Consider the following 19,771-nt stretch of genomic DNA (forward strand, 5'->3'; position numbering starts at 1 on the left):
GGAATTTTAACTACTGAACTCTAAATAACTTTTCCAATGGATCAGAGGGCCTCACAGAATATGATTAATTTGTCCCCTGAGGTTAAATGCAGCTCAGCTTTATGTACAGAATGATGTTAGTGCTGCGTGTGGATGAGGTGTGGGAAGAATGGGAGGAAAAATAAAGAGGGCGAAGCATAGTAATGGAGGGAAAGTTATCTTTAACATTTCAACAGTTTAAAATTAACAAGGCCTAATCCATCATCATTGGTACACATACAACATAGAACATTGAACATAGAACATGTGACACAGAACATAGAACAGCACAGGAACAATGTTTGTGCCGAAAACTATTCGAAGTCAAACCAATCTTATCTCCCTGTACATGATTCATATCCCTCTATTCCCTGTACTTCTATATGCCTATCGAAAAGCCTCTTAAACGCCACTCTCGTATCTGCCTCCACCACTACCCTTGGCAATGCGTTGCAGGTCCCCACTACTCTCTGCGTAAAAAACTTGCTCCCCACATCTCCATTACACTTTTCCCCTCTCACCTTATAGCTAAGCCCTCTAGCATTGGACATTTCCCCCCTAGGATAAAGGTTCTGACTATCTACCCTATCTATGCCTCATATAACAAACTCTGCAATGTACCATCACAGCCACTGACTTGGGCTGGCTGATTACAACCCAACATCCTCCATGAACTCCCATTCTTCTCCACTGTAAGGATCACTCCCTCCCTCCACATAACCTTGTCTCTCTTTGACCTTATCACATTCCCACTTCCACTTCTTTGTGTAAATCAGCATCTGCAGTTCCTTGTTTCTAACACACACAGGATTACAGACAGAAAAGATTGTGTGCGGTGGTTTTAAGGGATGCTAAATACGACAGTGGGAATGTGGAATAGGGACTAAAACTGAGGCACAGGATCAGCCATGACCAAGAAGATCATCAGGAAGCCACCTACATCTACTCTTACTTTTTATATTCATGAGCTTCAAAGAAGAGCAAGGAAATTCTCTAGGCCAATAGTGGTAAAGAAGGCATGTGGTGTGGTAAAGAAGGTGTATGGAATGCTTGCCTTGCTTTGAGTATAAGAGTCAGGATGTCTTTATGTGGCTTTGGTTAGGCCGCATTTGGAGTATTGCATGCACGTCTGGTCACCCCATTTCAGGAAGGATGTGGAGGCTTTGGAGAAGGTGCAGAGGCGGTTTACCAGAGTTTGCCCGGATGAAAGCGTATTAGCTATAAGGAGAGTTTGGACAAACTTGGATTGTTCGCTCTGCAAACTCAGAGGCTGAGAGGAGACCTGATAGAAGTATATAAAACTATAGCAAAGTTTAAAGGAGAGTTGCTGCCTTAGAGTGACAGAGACCCGGGTTCAATCCTAACTGGTATCTGTAAGGAGTTTGTACTTTTCCCCCTGTGAGTGCGTAGGTTTTCTCCAAGTGCACCAATTTCTTCCCACACGTCAGAGGTACAGATTTGTTGGTCAATTGGCTTCTGTAAAATTGTCCCTAGTGTGTATGATAGAACTCGTTGGTCGGGGCGGACATAGTGGGCCGAGGGGCCTGTTTCCACACACTATTTCTCTAACTAAAATTATAGCTGATCTGTTATCTCATCCGGCGTCCATCTCATCACCTGTTTGCCCACTGGAGACTTGGGATTCCTATTCCCCACTCGCTCTGCTCTTGGTCTGGTAACTCCATGTCACTTCACCACTTAAGGTAGCAGTTGCCTGAAATTGCTCCAACCGCGGCCTGCAGACTTACCATCAAGAGCTCGCCTCGCAGTCTTGGGAGAGGCTAGTCTGGAGCACCAACAACGCAGAGGCTCGACCAGCCCCGACGCGCGGGGTTCGATCGCCGACACGGGAGAGCTGACACCCCCCCCCCCGATGCAGGAGCTGATCACCCCGATGCGGTAGGCCCAAATGCCGTCGGCTACAGGAGTCAAGATCGTCCCATCAACAGAGAGCTCGAGGCCCCCGATGTGGGACAGCTAAGGGAAGAGATTTGAACTTTTTTTCGCCTTCCATCACATAGCTTTGCTTGGCAATCGTGTTGTACAATTTCTGTCCAAAATGTAGTGTTACCCAGGTGGTATCAGTTAAAGATACTGGCTGTTGTTACAGGAAGCTTTGTTTAGTTTAGCTTAATTTAGAATTACAGCATGGAAACAGGCCCTACGGCCCAGCAAATCCGCTTCGACCAACGATCACCTGTACACTAGTTCTACCCTACACACTAGGGACAATTTACAGAAGCCATTTAGGCTGCAAACCTGCATGTGTTTGGAATGTGGGAGGAAACCAAAGCACCCGAAGAAAACCCACATTGTCACAGGGAGGATAGATAGATAGATAGATAGATAGATAGATAGATAGATAGATAGATAGATAGATAGATAGATAGATAGATAGATAGATAGATAGATAGATAGATAGATAGATAGATAGATAGATAGATAGATAGATAGATAGATAGATAGATAGATAGATAGATAGATAGATAGATAGATAGATAGATAGATAGATAGATACTTCATTAATCCCCTCAAGGAAATTCAGAAGTCCAGTAGCCAACACAGTCAGAACGTAAAGCAGACAATACATAAAATATGGACAATACATAAAAGCAATAAATACTTAAAAAGAACCCAATAAATAACTATTAAAAGTGCAAAGCATCCCCATACAGCTTAACGGTCAGTATTATAAAATCTAATGGCTGCAGGGGTGAAGGATCTCCTGAACCGCTCTGTTCTACAGCACAGGGAGAGGAGCCAGTTGTTGTTCCGTGTGCTCCTCTGACCCTCCAGAGTTTCATGGAGGGGGTGCCCGGAGTTGTTGAGGATGACCTGCACCTTGCTCCTCATACACCTCTCAAGGACAGCCACCACAGAGTCCACTCTACCCCCAACACTGAGGTAGCTCTTTTCACCAGCTTGTCCAGCTTCTTGCTGTTTTTATCAGCGATGTTGTTAACCCAGGAGACAACAGCATAAAAGATGACACTTGCAACAACAGCATGGGAAAACAAGTACAGCATTTCATGGCACACATTAAAGGATCTGAGCCTTCTGAGGAAATAGAGACTGCTCTGTCCTTTTTTGTAGAGGGCATCAGTGTTGACAGACCAGTCCAGTTTGTTATCAAGGTGCACTCCCAGACATTTATATGTCTGCACTATCTCAATGTCCACCCCTGCAGTGTCAACCGGCTGAAGGAGGAGCTTGGACCTGCCAAAGTTAACAACCATCTCTTTAGTCTTGGTTGTATTCAGGATGAGACAGTTCTCCTTACTCCAGGCACAGAAAGCACTGGTCAAGTCCCTGTATTCCTCCTCATGTCCGCTCCTTACACATGCCACAATCGCTGTGTTGTCAGAATATTTCTGAATGTGGCACGTGTCAGACTTATATTTAAAGTCTGCAGTATACAGGGTGAAGAGGAATGGGGCCAGAACTGTTCCCAGCGGGGCTCCAACATTGCACACCACTGTCCCGGAAAACACAGTCCCCCAGCTTAACAAACTGTGGTCGACCCGTCAGGTAGTTGTATATCCAGGAGATAAAGGTGGAGGCCACCCCCATCTTCTCAAGCTTGTCTTTTAAAATCAGGTGTTGGATGGTGTTGAACGCACTTGAAAAGTCGAAGAACATAATCCTCATGTAGCCACCTGGTTCGGCCAAAACGGAATAGATCCAGTGCAGCATGTAGAGGACTGCGTCATCCACACCAATGTTCTCCTGGTACGCAAACTGTAGTGGGTCGAGTGTGTGCTGGACTTGTGGTCTCAGGAGACGAATGAGTAGCCGCTCCATTGTCTTCATGATATGGGATGTAAGGGCCACCGGTCTGTAGTCGTTGATCTCAGTCGGCCGCCCTGCATTGGGAACCGGCACGAGACATGATGTTTTCCACAGACCTGGTACCCTCCCCGACTGGAGACTCAGGTTGAAAATGGTCTGGAGAAGCTCCGCCAGTTGAGCCGCATAGACTTTCAGTAGCCTGGGACATACACCATCAGGGCCAGCTGCTTAACCAGGGCGGAGCCTCCTCAGATCAGCTCTTACCTCGTCCGCCGTGAAGAACAGTTGAGGAGATGCCGACATAGGAGGTGCTGCAGCTGTGGTGTTGGGGGGGCTGCCTCGTGGAGGTGATGGTGGGGGCGAGGCTGCACCTGCAGAGGTGGGAGGGGATACCAGAACAAACTGCAGGTTAAACTCATTGGCCTTGTCCACGTCTCCTGATGGCTGGCTTCTCTCCTCCTTGAAGCCAGTGATGGTCTTCATTCCTCTCCACACCTCGTTGATGTTGTTGTGCTGCAGTTTGCTCTCCAGCTTCCTTTTATAGTCCCCTTCTGCCTGCTTCAAGCTCCTTTTCAGGTCTTGCTGTACCCTCTTGATCTTTTCCCGGTCAACAACCTTGAAAGCCTCCTTTTTCTCGTTTAGGAGGCTCTTGGTCGATTGTAATCCAAGGTTTGTTGTTGGGAAAGCAACAAACAGTTCTTTTTTTTTAATTTTTTTTTTAAAATTTTATTAGAAGTTAATACAGCACAAAACAGTACAGTGGAACCTAATTTTAGGTGCCAACTATGTAATACCGTAATCCATTCTATGTACAACCTCTAGTTTTATGTTTTATGTTAACAAACAGTTCTTACTGGCACAACAACATCCCTGCAGAAGTTGATGTAGTCCGTTGTGCATCCAGCCATCCTGTTGATGTCCATACTGCTGTTGAATTCCTGTAGCTCCATCAGTACATCCCAGTCTGTGCATTGAAAGCGGGCCCTCAGAGATTCACTGGCCTTTGGTGTCCACTTTCTAAAAGACCGGGTGGTTGTCGGCTGTCTCAGTACACAGGGTTTTTAAGTAGGTAAACCTGGTTATGATCTGATTTGCCAAGTGGTGGAAAGGCTAAAACACTATAGGCCTCCTTGACATTGACATAGCACAAGTCCGAATCTTATTGTACCTTGTGGGACAGTCAACATAATGTATAAATTCCGTACAGACGGCACCCATAGTCAAGATCAAACCCAGGACACTGGTGCTGTAAGGCAGTAAATCTACCGCTGCGCCACTGTGCTGCCCTAAGGGTTGTCTATAGTCCAACCACATGTCTTTTTATTATTGTCTAGCAGCTTTTTGTCTTTAGCTAGTTGGACTCAAGCTCAGACAACTACATGGTCAAATTTCATAGCTAAAAACTTGGGTTTGATAGTTTAAACCAGATAAAAGTAAATGTGCTAAAAGCATCCATTACAACTGCTGATCTCAATTATGTCCCGTAAGATTTTCACCTCGAAATTTTACACATTAAAAATGCTACACCCATGTTTTTCAAAGGTGCCCGAGACAAGCTATGGGCTGCTGTTCTTATGCTGTCTTCGGCTGAACTTTACAAGTAGGAGGACTATAATCATTGCCATATTTTAAAAGTACCATGGACTATTTAAAAAATATTCCAGTCATTATCGTGCTCCTAATTTTAATGCTCTACAAAGCTGTAGCCCACATCTTCCTCATGAGTTTGCAACAAATCCGATGTTGCCTTTTCCATTGCAGGTCCATCCACATTCCACAAGAGATGCCAAGTCTCCATGGATGTTTGTTCCTTGTTTTGCAATAATTGCACAATTGCCATTTCAAAAATTAGATTTAACGAGGCTTAGACCAACGTGCAGTAAGCTTATTGTTAACTCTTTTTATTTTGTAAGCGTGCAATCTCCACCAGAATAGATGTACATACATATGTGGGTGTTTTTGGATGAGCTGAGGTTCTCAGCCTGGGACTGAGATCGGACGCTGGATCAGATCGGATCTGGACTCCAGAAGACCAAGTGCACGGATCAGACTGGATTTTGTTGACTGATTAACCTGAGGAGCACCTTCCATCAAGACTGGTTCCATCAAGTTGCAGAACAAAATGACACAGGAGAACCTTATCCCCTGTGGCTATCAAACTGTACAACTCCTCCCCCTTCTGTCGATGGGTAGATTGACTCCCCCCCTCCCCCCCCACCCCCTCCCCAATCTTTGCACATCACCAATCCTGGATTTTCCACTCGTCACATTAACTTAATGTTTCATGTATCTTGTTGTGTTTTATGACTGTTGGCATATCAATTTCCCTCCTGAGATAAATAAAGTTCTATTGTATCGCATGTTAAAATGGCGTCAAAATCTGGTGACTCTTGCATACTGTATCAGTGGACTATTTCTATATACTTTGTATTAATCAGGGATTGTGCTTAAATAATGCAATACTTTACTAAAGTGTATGCAAAAACATAATTTCACTGTGCGTCTGAACATGGGAGGGAGCTGTGTGTCAGACGCTCGGAGTGGGCTGGTAGGAGGGCGAACTGGGGTAATGCCTCAAGTGCTCTCTAGGTCGGTTACAGGAGGCACTCCAGGACACAAAGATGGCCGGGCGAGGAGAGCAGAGGAACGTTTGTTCGAAGGACCTGTTCCAATGCCATAGACTACAGTTCTGCCTTTAACACCATTATATTATCCAAACTTATCACCAAACTCGCAGGACTTGGGGTCAGCACTCATCTCTGCAACTGGATCCCCAACTTCCTGACCCACAGAGCCCAATCGGTGATGATAGGGGAAATATCATCCTCTAGGATAATCTTCAACACTGGTGCTCAGCAAGGATGCATTCTCAGCCCCCTTCCATACCCCTTGTATGCCCACGACTGCACAACCATGTACAAATCTAATTCAATTTTCAAACTCACAGACAACACCACCATTGTGGGCTGGATATCAAATAATGATGAGAAGAAGTACAGGAAGGAGATTGAGAACCTCATGTCCTGGTGTCGAGAAAACAACCTTTCTCTCAATGTCAGCAAGACAAAGGAGATAGTGTTTGACTATCTCATACCCCAGTTTGCATTGACGCTGCCAAAGTAGAGATGGACGAACATTTCAAATTCCTCAGAGTCAATATCACCAACAACTTCTCCTGGACCACCCATATTGAAGCAGCAACCAAGAAGGCACACCAACGCTTGTATTTCCTCAGAAGGCTTAGGAAGTTTGGAATGTCCCCTACAACTCTCACCAACTTCTACAGATGCACCAGAGAAAGCATTTTATCAAGTTGCATCACAGCTTGGTATGGGAACAACTCCATCCAGGTCCGTAGGAAATTTCAGTGAATTGTGGATGCAGCCCAGGGCATCACACAAACCAACCTCCCTTCTACTGATACCTCATGCTGCCTCAGCAACGTCAGCAGCATAATCAAGGACGAGTCGCACACTGGCCACTCCCTCTTCTCCCCTCTCCAATCGGGTAAAAGATATAGAAGTGTGAAACCACATACTACCAGGTTCAGGGACAGTTTCTTTCCAGCAGTTATCAGGCAACTGAATCAACCTACCACAACCAGAGAGCAGTGCTGAACTATTATCTACCTCTATGATGTCCCTCGGATTATCCTTGACCAGACTTTGCTGGCTTTACCTTGCATTTAACGTTATTCCCTTATCATGTATCCATACACTGTAAATGGATTGATTGTATTCATGTGTTTGCTTTCTGCTGACTGGTTAGCAAGCGACAAAAAGCTTTTCACAGCACCTTGGTACAAGTGACAATAAACTAAACTGAAACTGAAACTGAATGCATCGAGCACGTGGGCTGGCTGGACTTTGCACTGTGATTATTGGTGCCAAAAATGGCAGCATCAGCATGTATAATATATGCAAAAATAATTTCACTGTGCAGTTACATTTGTGACAAATAAAGAAAGCTTTGACCATTGTCCAGAGAGGGCCTCTCAATCCCTCATGCCAGCTCCCGCATTCAATAAAGTCATTCTCACTGCACTAATCTGCAATCTCAGTTCCCTTTATAAAATTTAGCCAGAAGCAGGTCAGAAGAAAATGTACAGAGAATCAAATATTCATAGCACCTTGCATATGAAATGCACAAAAAACATTAATAATAGAATCATAAAGAGAAGACTTCACCTCGTTTGGCAGGCACAGAATTATTCATTCAATGTTGGTGCAATACCAGGGAGTCTGCACGCCATTGCTGATAATACATCAAACCATTGATGTCATAACTGGTGGGTGAAAATGTGCTTATGGAGTCAAAGGACATGTGCACAGAGATAAATCATGTTAATTATCTCATCAGAGGTAGTTAGCGGCTACAAATTCATGCAACAAGAGAGTCAAGAGTGCTTTATTGTTACATGTCCCAAACAGCACAACAAAATTCTCACTTGCAGCAGCACAACAGAATATGCAAACATAGTACTCTGCAAACAAAAACAATGTTCAGTATATATATAAAATATCTACATATCTGTGTGTGTGTGGATACATATGCAGATACATATCTACATATAAATATGTGTGTGTGTGTATGTATATACAGTATATATAGATATATATATGTGCGTGTGCATGTGTGTGTTTGTGGATACATATGTAGATACATATATATATATATATGTGTGTGTGTGTATGTAAACGTGTGTGTATATATATATGTGTGTGTGTGTGCATATATATACATATGTGTGTGTGTGTATATATGATATATATGTGTGTATATGTATATATGTGTGTGTATATATATATATATATATATATATATGTGTGTGTGTGTGCGCGTGTGAATGTGTATACATGTATAATTAGATTTTAAAGAATCAATCTCTCATTTGTCTGAAAAAGAGGGAAAATTAGAACTGGTGACTGTGACACTTACTCATACAGTTGGCACATGTTCTGCACAACAAACTCACTTCCAACTGTCACTCAGTGAGTATTTGTCGAGGATTCATCCAGCAGTTATAAATATTTTAGTTTACTTCAGTAATAACCTGGCTGAGAACAGTTAAAAAAAAATTCTAAAGCATACGTCAAAGTTTGGTCTTCACCTCTCCTTGACTCTGTTGGTCTCTCGACTCTGTAAATTTCTCACTCACAGTTTATTCCCTTTTATCCCTTTCGTTGACAAGCCTGGAGTTGAAGATCATTGCAGGTGTGACAGGATCTTCACGGATTTACCAGCCTTTAGCTCATGAGCACGATTTTGTCTGTCTCTACTAGAAAGTTAATCTAAATTGGGAATAGCGAGTATCTGCAGCAGATCTCAGAGGCTGATAACATATCAGGAATATATTTCTGTTATTTGAAGGATCTAAGGTAATGTCCACTCATATATTGATTAATAAACTGCATGCCATGTCCCCGGCCTGCAGAATAATAGCATTAGTGGTCATTGGTAGAGTGTGCCCCAACACAATATCATCCCTGATCCACCGATCCACCAATCCAGGCGGCACGTCGGTGAAGCGGTAGCATTGCTAATTTACAGCACTAGAGGCCTGGGTTTGATCCTGTACAGGGTTTGTACATTCTCCCTGTAACAGCGTGGGTTTTCCCCGGGTGCTCCAGTTACCTCCCACACTCCAAAGGTGTACAAGTTTGTAGGTTAATTGGCTTTGGTAAAAATTGTAAATTGTCCCTAGTGTGTACGGGGTGACCGTTTGTCGGCCTGGACTCGGTGGGTCGAAGGTCGCAGTGTGCGTGTGATTGCATGATCCATGCTCCGCTGTGTATTGGAATGCATGCAGAAGATTGCTGTACAGAAAGTCCCAGATTATCTAGTACTTTTTTCAAAATTAAAACACAGAAATATATTGGAATGTGTTCCAATCTATAAACCAGCAATTTTACCAGTGCAATTCCAAAGTATCTATGCAGATTAAGCGCTGGAATCCTATAGTGGAATTTAAACTCATATCATACCAAATCAGATTTGGAAAATGTGGCCACTAATCTAGACAGATTCTCTTTAAAAAATATAGAAGTGCCAAACAAAAAAAGACAAACAAATCCTGCAATGTCTGTTAACAGTTTTTTTTTTCTTGTGCACTGATTCTGTTTGCATTTTATGAGATGTCACACAGTTAATCTGTTTTTTCCTGTGTTAAATCACTTCCATTAGTGTGGTTAATATTACCTCAGCAGAATTTAAAATGTATTTCAGCTGTGCTAACTTCCTCTGGGAAACAATAACTTTCTCACCCAGTAGTGTGAGCTTCCCACATTGGCGAGGATTAAGGGCAGCACAGTGATAAAATTGCTGCCTTGCAGCGGCAGAGACCCGGGCTTGATCCTGACTATGGGTGCTGTCTGTACAAAGTTTGCACATTCTCCATGTGACCGCATGGGTTTTCCCCGGGTGCTCCGGTTTCCTGCCACATTCCAAAGACGTACAGGTTTGTAGGTTAATTCGCTTTAGTAAAATTGTAAATTGTCCCTAATGTGTAGGGTAGTGCAGGTGTACAAGGTGATCTGTAGTCGGCCGGGACTCTGTGGGCCGAAGGGCCTGTTTCCATGCTGTGTCTTTAAAGTCTTGTTTTAAAAATCAGTGATTAAGATGAAGCTGTGAAGTCATAGACCATAATTCCCATTTGTTGCTGTCTCAATAAACAAAACAAAATTCGGTCTGACCTACCGAAATATAATCAGGCATCAAATACCAGGCACACCCTTCCTATCCCTGTCATAATGCCAGCTCCAATAAAGTAAAAGGTTGGACAGCTCTGCGATTGAAAACAGTTTCCACTAAAGCAAAGTAAATGACTACTATGGAATGTGGTATGACTATCCAGTATTGACATACTTGCAAAACTAAATGAAATCTCTCAAACTTTTTTAATTTGCGCTTTCATTGTAGCGGTGGTAATGCTATATCTAAGAGTACAAGTGCATGGTTCCTTGAAGGTCGAGTCGCAGGTGGATAAGGTGGTCAAAAAGGCTTTTTGCACTTTGGCCTTCATCAGTCAGAGTATTGAGTATAGAAGTTGGGAGGTCATGTTGCAGTTATATAAATAAATGTTGGTGAGACCACATTTAGAATATTTAGAATACATTCAGTCTGAAGAAGGGTCTCGACCATAAACATCACCAGTCTGAAGAAGGGTCTCGACCCGAAACATCACCTATTTCTTCACTCCATAGATGCTGCCTCATCCGCTGGGTTTCTCCGGCATTTTTGTCTACCTTTAGAATAATGTGTTCAGTTCTGGGCACAATGTTATAGGAAAGATATTATCAAGCTTGAAAGGGTTCAGAAAAGATTTACGAGGATGTTGCCAGGACCAGAGGTTGTGAGCTATCGGGAGAGGTTGAGTAGGCTGGGTCTCTATTCCATGGAGCGCAGGTCTGGACATCTGGTGGCGCTGTTGCTAGCTGCCTCCGCCCAGGGTCTGGCTGTCTTTTTTAATTTTGTTACGTTTAGAGTGTGTTTTTTTAGTTTTTTAGGTTTTTTTCAGTATTTTATGTGGGGGAAAGCGAGTAGGGTAAGGGGCAAACCGTCGTTCAGTCGCTTCCTGGCGAGGATGCTGCTATTACCCGAGTTGCGTCCTCGCCCCCCCCCCCCCCCCCCCCCCCCCCCCCCCCCCCCCCGTGGCCTACCAGCTGGATTGGCGCGGCCTTTCCTGCCGGGACTGGACCAGAGCTTCAGCAGTGGCGGCGAGGCGCTGGAAACATCGCAGAGCAGACGAGGCCTTCCTGGGATCACTGCTTGGAGCTCTGGAGTGCTGGGCCGTTGCTCCAACATTGCGGAGCTCCCAACTCGGGAGGCGCTGACTTTGACATTGCAGAGTCCTGGGACCCTTTGCCGGTGGTCGCCAGCGCAAATCTCCGCCCAGCGCAGCCTGTGGACATCAGGAGCCACGGACTCCGGTGGAAGGTGGCCAACAAGAGGTAACCGGCGAGGGGGCCTGAACATCGGGCCGCCCGGAGGCCCCGATCACGGGTGAATATTGGGGAACATCGGTGAGGAGGTTGACTGGACTTTGGTTCCTTCCCTCACAGTGGGGAACTTTGGTGCTGCTGTACGGATATTTGGTTTGTGGACTACTGTGTTCTGTGTTTTGTGTTTTTTTAATTTTTTTTGTATGACCAAGGGAAAAAGAATTTTGTTGTCCCTTCATTGAAGACAATGACAATAAATTAAATCAAATCATCAGGTCAAATCAAAGGATGAGGGCGGATCTTATAGAGGTATACAAATTCATGAGAGGAATAGATTGGGTAGATGCACAGTCTTTTGTTCAGAGTAGGTGAACCGAGGACCAGAAGACATAGGTTCAGGGTGAAGGGGAAAAGATTTGATAGGAATCTGTGAAAATATCCATGTAATTTATGCTCATTCTCGCACATGCTCAGTAAATCAGTCAGTGACCTTTGACTTGGAAATAAATAATTCCTGTTTTTGTTTCCAACACGAGTGTGTGTGCAGCCATCTTTCTCTGTATATTATGTACTAGTTTACTTATTTTACAAGTAGACAGATATCAAAACATGGTGGCAGAGGTGAAAGTGAACATTTGTGAATCAAATAATAATAATAATAATAATAAACTTTATTACGGACTCAAGGTCCAGACAAGGGGCAACATTACATTAAAAATGCATTGCATATCAAATATTATAAATATATATAAAATCATGGTATATCACATAAAAACATCATAATTTATATTTAACAAAAACCCACAATACTTGTTAAAAATCCAGATTAAAAGATGATCAATGTCCTACAACGATACCAGTGTCTCCACAACTGGGATTCGTAGCGTGTAGTGCTAACCCTTATGTTTGTCACAATAAGCACATTTTTAGAGTCATTTATCCTGCAAATGAATTTATACATGTGGTGTCTTAGGATAGTTTCTAAAGTACAGACTCCTGCAGCCACAAACATATTACTGGCATTACACCATCTAGGTTGCCTTAGCAGTGTTCTCATGGCATCGTTATATGCCACCTTTAGTCTCTGCATACTTGTCTTTAAATAGTTCGACCACAGGTACGCAGTGTAGAGGGGTGTGCAGTATGCTCTAAATAGCGACATCTTCACCACATCTGCACACACACCAAATTTACGCAAGAGGATATTTGCCTGTACATACAACATGCGTCGTTGCCTATAAATATCCTCATCATCTGTCATTTGTTCTGTAATAATATGCCCTAGATATTTTATCTTATTCCAGACACTAAGATTCACGGTTCACTACGAGAATTTCAAGAGCCTGAATGCTGCTAGCGAGGCTGGCTCATTACTCAAGAGATACAAAGATGTCTTTGACGACAAAAGACCTGGGAGATTGCCTGGCAAGGTCAAGTTTGTAACTAGGGCAGAGGATGTGACCCCCATCACAGTGTTCTGCAAAGCCGGTATCTGTAGCCATGAAAGAGAAGGTCATGAATGGTCTCATAGAAACATAGAAACATAGAAATTAGGTGCAGGAGTAGGCCATTCGCCCCTTCGAGCCTGCACCGCCATTCAATATGATCATGGCTGATCATCCAACTCAGTATCCCGTACCTGCCTTCTCTCCATACCCCCTGATCCCCTTAGCCACAAGGGCCACATCTAACTCCCTCTTAAATATAGCCAATGAACTGGCCTCAACTACCCTCTGTGGCAGAGAGTTCCAGAGATTCACCACTCTCTCCACTCTCTGTGTGAAAAAAGACATGAAGCTGGTCGAGCAGGACATCTTAACTAAAGTCGAAGAACTAATTAAATGGTGTAGCAGGCTGGTCGTTACGGAGAAAAAGGACAGCACAGAGTTGAAGTTTTGCATAGATCTTAGACCCCTCAACAAAGTCCTGAAAAGGGAGATCCACGACTACCGGTCTTAGAGGATGTACTCCATGAGCTGTCCAAGGTGAAGATTTTCTCCAAATTCGATCTGAAGTCAGGATATCTCCACTGTGAACTAGATGAGGAGAGCAGTTTCCTAACAACCATGAATACCCCTTTTGGGAGATATCGCAGGAAGTGGTTGCCATTTGGACTGATAGTTAGTGCAGAGATCTTTCAGAAGAAGCGGCAACAAGCCCCAGAAGGATTAAAGGGAGTGGGATGTGTTGCAGATGACATCATCCTAGTCGGAGTAGGGAACACCAGAGAAGATGCAGAAAGAAATCATGATGATTTCAAGACGGCAAAATCGTTGAAGAAGATTTTTGCCGTCTTGCAAAATGATTTTGCAAGACGGCAAAATCTTCTTCAACGATGCAGAGACAGAAGCATCAAGCTGAACCGGAAGAAGTCAGTAGTGAAAACTATGTGTATCACATTTCTAGGACATATAATTACAGATTGTGGCCTGAAACGGGAACTTAAGAAGATCCAAGCTATCCTAGAGATGCCCAACACTACCAATCCAACAGAAATCCAAAGATTACAAGGCAGCGTAAACTACTTGGCAAGATTCCTGCCAAGGTTGTCGGACACATTTGAGTCTTTGAGGAGATTGACCCACAAAGAAGCAGAGTGGGAATGGTCATCAGAACATGACATGGCAATGTCAAAGATCAAGGAGCTGTTGACAACGACACCTATCCTGGCGTACTACACACCAGATGAACAGCTGACCATACAATGTGATGCAAGCAATGCAGGTCTAGGTGCAACACTTATGCAGAAAGGACAACTGATAATTGCTCATTTCTAAGCTCCCACCCAGTCTAGTTTCAGTAAAAACACTGAATCAAGCACGAATCAACTAAATTTTATTTTACCAAATGCGCGCCACAGATCACACACTGTACCTTTCCCACCACTGGTTAGCTCCTTGCGTCTGCCTGTTCAAGCCCTCTAGGCCTCGCACAGACAGAGGCACTCCAGAAAGGTACCCGGTCCTGAGCACTCTTCCAGAAGATCGATGCTGAGCCTCGTGATCACGGACTTTTATAGGTCCCGGGACCTCGAGGGCCGAACCACATGGGGGTGGTCTCTTAATCACCCAATTACAGATATTGATTAACCTCATACATAGCAGGCATTCCCCTAACCCAATGATACAACAGTTCAATACATTGTATTCACAACGGACTTCGAGATGAAGTCAACTTGGAAACATTTACCCTGATTAACAGAAAACTCAGACAAGGCTCAACACTTCATCCAATCGACACTTAGCAAAGTCAGACTCTGCAACATTATTTACAACTACTTACAAGGTGTATGTCTGGTTTGCAGCCATCCAATCCATTCTATGCATTTTACACCAAATTGATAGGGCTTGCAGGACTTCCCATTCTTTGCTTGCAAATTGTATCTAAGCTCCAGACAGTCTGGCACCTCTTCGCAACCTGTCCCAGCTCTGCAGAGAATAATTCCAATTTGACCAAATCTCCCACCAACCCTGAAACTTCACCCTATTTTGAAGTCCTAGCTGGTCCAATTTAGCCAGGATTAACACAACCACTGTCCTATGTGAGTCAAGCATTGACGGAAACCGAGCAGAGATATGCTCAGATTGTAAATGAGGCACTAGCAATAGTGTTTGCCCTTGAGCGCTTCCATCACTACACCTACGGACGGAGAGTGATCGTGGAGAGTGACCACAAGCCATTGGAAGTCATAGTCAAAAAGCCTCTGCATAGAGCACCAAGACGTCTCCATGATGATGAGGATGCCACACTACAACATTGAGATCAAGTGGGTAAGGGGAAAAGACATGCATCTAGCAGATATGCTCTCCCGAGCATTCCTCCCTGACACCACAGGATCACTCAGATTCACTGATGTCAACGTAGTTGAGTCCTTGAGCATGGGAGAGGACAAGGTCAAATGCATCCAAGCCCACACCAGGGTAGATGAAACACTACAAACAGTTAAGAGAGAGTCGTAATCCCTGTCACTCTACGTAGAGATATGAAGGAGGCACTCCACACCTCTCACCTGGGAGTTGAAGGAACCATCAGACATGCTAGAGAATGCATTTTCTGGCCCGGAATGAACTCTGATGTGAAACAGTTCATTTCAAATTGTGAAGCCTGCAGAACGTACGAACTACAGAATCAGAAAGAAACTCTGATGCCCCCTGACCTCCCAGATCGACCATGAGAGAAAGCGGGAACCGATATGTTTGAACCGGAGGGAAAGCACAATTTAATCCCAGTAGACTATCTATCTAATTTCTGGGAGATAGACAGACTGTACAACCTGAGCAGCAGGACAATCATTGTGAAACTCAAGAGCCACTTTGCAAGATACGGAATTCCCAGCACTGTGGTGGTAAGTGACAATGGGACACAGTTCTCATCAGAGGAGTTCGCCAAATTTGCCAGGAAATGGGCATTTGACCACTACACAATTTCTCCAAGACATAGCCAAGCTAATGGAAAGGTGGAATCGGCAGTCAAGGCAGCTAAGCAAGTGCTGAAGAAAACTAATTACTCTAAGACAGATGTTTACTTGGCAATTACTGGAATTACGCAATACTCCTGCACAAGGATTGAACAGTAGTCCTGCACAAAGACTACATGGAAGGAGAACAAAGACATCCAACTACATCTAACCTCCTCAAACCACGTGGTGCTGAGATACAGAATCAAGGAAAAATATGAAGATTTGCAGGAAAACAGTAAAAAATCTACAACCGACATGTCAAGGATCAGAAAATCCTGGAAGAAGGTGATGTCATAAGACACAAACCCTACAAACTAGGAGATACCAGATGGCAGAGAGCAACAGTTCAGAGACGACTGGATAAGAGATCATACGAAGTTGAGACAGAGTCAGGACTTCTAATCCAACGTAATCGAGTGGATCTGAAGAAGACCGGAGAACTACCTCCACACATAACTCCAGAGAAACCACCAGATGTGGAGAAGACTGGGACACCTTTGCCACCTCAGCTGACATGGAAAAGACCAACACAACATGCATCACCGGAAAACGAGGCAACTCGTGAAACTCTCAACACAGATAAATCTAAACAAATACAAAGTGACACAAGAGAAGAAACAAGAAGTGATGCACAGAATGTATCTACTGAAAAGAAAGACACTTCTGAAAGAAACACCATCACAAAGATTAGAGCAGGTAGAGCTGACCACCAGAACGGTATGGCGAGTATGTCACAAAGTAATGTGTTTTGCTGTGATTTACCTACATGCTTGTGAGAAGAAAGCATGTGAAGATTAGTTTATGTTATTGAAATGTCACAAGTGTGACTATGATTGAAATTATGAAATAAGACAGAACAGTTGTTTTATTCTGTTAAGTTAAACCATATTACTATGGTGTAATATTATCAAAAGTGTTTACGTTTACTTGTTTTGGGATCATCGGAAATGTAATCCCAAAATGTCAAAAAGGAAAGGATGTGACAATATCCATGTAATTTATGCATATGAGCTGTGCTCATTCTCGCACATGCTCAGGAAATCAGTCAGTGACCTTTGACTTGGAAATAAACTTTGACTTTGACTTTGACTTTGGATTGCAACACAAGTGTGTGTGCAGCCATCTTCCTCGGTATATTATATACTAGTTTACTTATTTTACAAGTAGACAGATATCAAAACAGAATCCGGGGGGTAACTTTTTCACACAAAGGGTGGTGGGTGTATGGAACAAACTGCCAGAAGAGGTAGTAGAGGCTGGGACTATCCCATCGTTTAAGAAACAGTTAAACATGGATAGGACAGGTTTGGTGGGAAATGGAGCAAGTGCAGGCAAGTGGGGCTAGTGTAGCTGGGACATTTTTGGCCGATGTGGGCGAGTTGGGCCGAAGGGCCAGTTTCCACACTGTATCACTCTAAGACTATAACACTGTAACTATATTCAGTACTCTGGTATTTTCCCTTTGAATTAATTGTTGTACGTGTATGGCTTGATTGCACACAGATATAGCATGATTTGACTGGATAGCACACATACAAGATTTTACACTGATCCTTGTTACATATAACATTAATAAAACAACACCAATACCAATGAATGATCCAATGCACATTGGATCTTTGTAAGTGAAACTCAAATGTAAATGTTCAGATTAAGTGCCCATTAAGCAATAATTTAACAAGTCAACGCAAGAGAGTAAAATATAATCATTATTTTTTTAAAGGTATTGTGACTTAACTAAATTGCATTAAAAATATAAAAAATAATTAACAACTAAAGTCAATTTCACAGAAAATACTCATAAAGGCTAAAATACGGAATACGTTAAAATAACAATTTTTAAGGTTCAGGGGTTCAGGAGGTCAAGTATTATACAACCAAATTTGTGATTTCAATATCCAAAATATTTAGAAATTAACAATGATAAATCACACATCTGAATTGACGAATAATAAGTTAGTGGCTGTCGAGAAGTTATTCAGACCACTTTTTATCTCATGAATTACAAGACACGTACAGTGCATCCTGTTTATTTTTGGATATTAAAGGAAAATCTGGTCTCCAAATCTGAGGAAGGACATTATTGCCATAGAGGGAGTGCAGAGAAGGTTCACCAGACTGATTCCTGGGATGTCAGGACTGTCTTATGAAGAAAGACTGGATAGACTTGGTTTATACTCCCTAGAATTTAGGAGATTGAGAGGGGATCTTATAGAAACTTACAACATTCTTAAGAGGTTGGACAGGCCAGATGCAGGAAGATTGCTCCCGATGTTGGGGAAGTCCAGGACAAGGGGTCACAGCTTAAGGATAAGGGGGAAATCCTTTAAAACCAAGATGAGAAGAACCTTTTTCACACAGAGAGTGGTGAATCTCTGGAACACTCTGCCACAGAGGGTAGTCGAGGCCAGTTCATTGGCTAGATTTAAGAGGGAGTTAGATGTGGCCCTTGTGGCTAAGGGGATCAGAGGGTATAGAGAGAAAGCAGGTACGGGATACTGAGTTGGATGATCAGCTATGATCATATTGAATGGCGGTGCAGGCTCGAAGGGCCGAATGGCCTACTCCTGCACCTAATTTCTATGTTTCTATGTTTCTAAAATGATTTCATATATTGAAGAAGAACTAAACAGGATATGTTGTAAGAATAACAGAAATTCTGTGCAATTGCAGAATTACATCAGTATTTTTTTCTCCCATTGTGAGGAATGGGACTGGTTCAACATTTGAGCCAATGTGCTAGAATTTGCAATTAGAACTGAGTTACGGAGAACTGAGCTTCTCCCCTCTCCCATCAGGCAAGAGATACAGAAGTGAGAAAACGCACACATCCAGATTCAGGGACAGTTTCTTTACAGCTGTTATCAGGCAACTGAACCATCCTATCAACAACCAGAGAGCGGCCCCGACCTGCCATCTACCTCATTGGAGATCCTCGGACTATCTTTAATTGGACTATATCTTGCACTAAACGTCATTCCCTTTATCATGTATCTATACACTGCGAATGGCTCAATTGTAATTATGTATAGTCTTTCCACTGGAGATATGCATTTCCAAACTTTCCCAATGCATTATGCATTGCTACAGGAATTGTTCTTTATGGTCTTCTGATCTCTTTTAGAAGTATCCTACTGTTCAGCAGCGAGTTGAGAAATCATGGGTTGAATCATACCACATTTGGTCCAGTGAGTAGTAGCCATCCATACACTCACAGCGAACTGAAGCAGAGATACAAACTGGCCCAGCTGGCTCACCACTCCCAATAATCACCCACAAGGTGGAGCAGGATCCAGCCGCTAACCAGGCCTTACTGGGGTTCTCCGTCCTGGAATGCCACAATAGCCCTTTTACAGCATGCTGATATCAAGCCCTTTAAATTATTGTCTCTAGCAACTGTTCAGATAGGAATCTAAAACAAAAGTAAATGTGATTAAATGTTTGTTAAAGTCCATTAAAATAATTTTAAAAGTGAAGTTAAAGAATGTAAAGTGTCTTTAACAGGGGGGCAGCACAGTGGGGCAGCTGGTAGAGCCACTGCCTCACAGTGCCAGAGACCCGAGTT

Source organism: Leucoraja erinacea, chromosome 6 (genome assembly GCF_028641065.1).
Source record: "Leucoraja erinacea ecotype New England chromosome 6, Leri_hhj_1, whole genome shotgun sequence".
Classification (NCBI taxonomy): Eukaryota; Metazoa; Chordata; class Chondrichthyes; order Rajiformes; family Rajidae; genus Leucoraja; species Leucoraja erinaceus.